A 1,997-nucleotide genomic window follows, 5' to 3' on the forward strand; every position below is an offset into this window, starting at 1 on the left:
AGTATATACTAATAGACTCAAGGCCCGATGCACAAAATTGGTGCAAGAGAAGGCCTTCCTTCCCCCAGCTGCTGGCACTGTCTTCCCTCTGGCACCCGGGACCTGGGCTTCCCTCCCAGCCCTGGCTTCATCTGGAAGGTCATCCGGAAGGACATCTGGTCTAATTAGCATATTATGCTTTCATTATTATAGATAGTACATGGAAGTCCAAGAATGTCTTGGAATATTTATAGATTTTACATATAAAAGGCAATTATTTATATTTTGGGATATATTTGTAATTTTAATACAGGGATAAATGATCAACATTGTTTAAAATTAACTTTTTGAATACACTCTTATGATTGATATTTATGCGTCAACTACTATGAAACTGAGACTATTATTGGAAAGAACCTTTCCTTCTTTTTTTACAGTGAATTCAGGCTCTTTCAGAGTTTTCACATTTCTGTTTTGAGATCGGGAGGTGCTGTTATATTAAAGTTGCAGGTTTCTGTAAAAAAATCCCAAAGCAGGTCCCCATTTTCATTGTCATCAATGAAACAGTCAGAAGTTCATAACACTCATACTTAATCCCCAACTTGCCCAGCATCTGAGTGAGACTGGTCAACATGACATGCTGGCAGAGGTCATTCCAGGGTAAGCGGGATCCGTACTTTTTCCATAGCTTGTCCCAGATACTGGTTCCTGACACAAGAATAATGAGAATCTTAGCCTTGGTATCTAAGAGACTATGGGAGAATTTCAGGAAAACTGGGATGTCTTTTACATAATACAGAATCTGAATCATATGAATAAAGTCCCATTTCTGAAGTTCTTTTTTTCCATCATTCTATTTTGACATTTAGATGACGTCGCCTTATACCAAGCAAACTTTATGTCCTTGTGGTCTTATGACTTGGCTTCAAACTCTTTATACTTGGCAATTTGTTTAGCACGTGGTTCAACAACTTCATTCTTGATATGAACTCCTGGGTATTGAGCCTGCACTTTGGAGAGAATTTGAAGGTCAATTTCATCTCACCTCTGTCAATGCTTAGAATCTTAATTTCTGATTTGTTGTCTCTGATCCTTGCTATTCTGCCTGGCAGCTTCTTATCCGTGAATTCCTGCATGCACTGGTATTCTGTGGAATTGTTGAGAAACCTCAGAAAAGATTCCACATATCTGCTGTGATCAGGAAACAGGTTCCTCATGGAAGAGGCCATATTTAGTTTTCTCTGCAGTAGCTTCTTGACAGGTCTCCCTGTCTCTAGTTTATCCCCTTGCTAATTTCTTTTATTCAGCATGGTTATTATAATTCCCCACTTTCATCTTGGAAATTTCCTCACTTAAAAACTGACAGTGCTTCTTATTTAATCAAAATTAAACTCTTCAGCCTTTCTACCTTAAAGTCAAATACTAAACTCTGACCAGTGGAGTGTGGTCAGAGACTGATGTCCTTATCTTCATGCCTGGACTACAAAACCTCCTACACCACTGGCCACAGGCTTTCTGCCTTCCACCATTTGCTGGCTGAATGTAGGGGACCCAGCAGAGAACTTCGTGGTAGGAGATCTAAAAGATTCGGGTCCCTGAACAACTTCATAGTGCAGAACTCTTTGTCCCTAAATCCTACTCTCTCAATGATGTTAGAAAAAACAATTCCATTGTGTGAAGACAATGGGACTTTTGGGGATACTTGTTGAACAGTTATCCAGTAAGCCTAATATGTATCAGTTTTGAAAGAGCAGTGTTGTCTGTGCAAATCAAGATTATTAAATTTGGGAGTTTAATATGGAGGTCTGGGAGTTTTTACTAGTATATATAGTTTTTTCATTAGTTCCTTGCATGTGGCTTTTGCATATACTTACGACGTGGTTATAAACCCACCATAAACCCATCATAAATTAATAATAAGTATTATAAGTAAAAAATGCAATTAATACACCAAACCTACTGAATGTCATAGCTTGGAGTAGCCTACATTAAATTGTTCAGAATAGTTACATTAGCTT

General features: G+C 38.2%; 1 pseudogene; it reads right to left on the reverse strand.

The window, feature by feature from the left end:
• Positions 1-351: 351 nt before the first annotated feature.
• Positions 352-1,208, reverse strand: LOC102245350 (annotated as a pseudogene).
• Positions 1,209-1,997: the final 789 nt, after the last annotated feature.

Source organism: Myotis brandtii, unplaced genomic scaffold (assembly GCF_000412655.1).
Source record: "Myotis brandtii unplaced genomic scaffold, ASM41265v1 scaffold519, whole genome shotgun sequence".
Classification (NCBI taxonomy): Eukaryota; Metazoa; Chordata; class Mammalia; order Chiroptera; family Vespertilionidae; genus Myotis; species Myotis brandtii.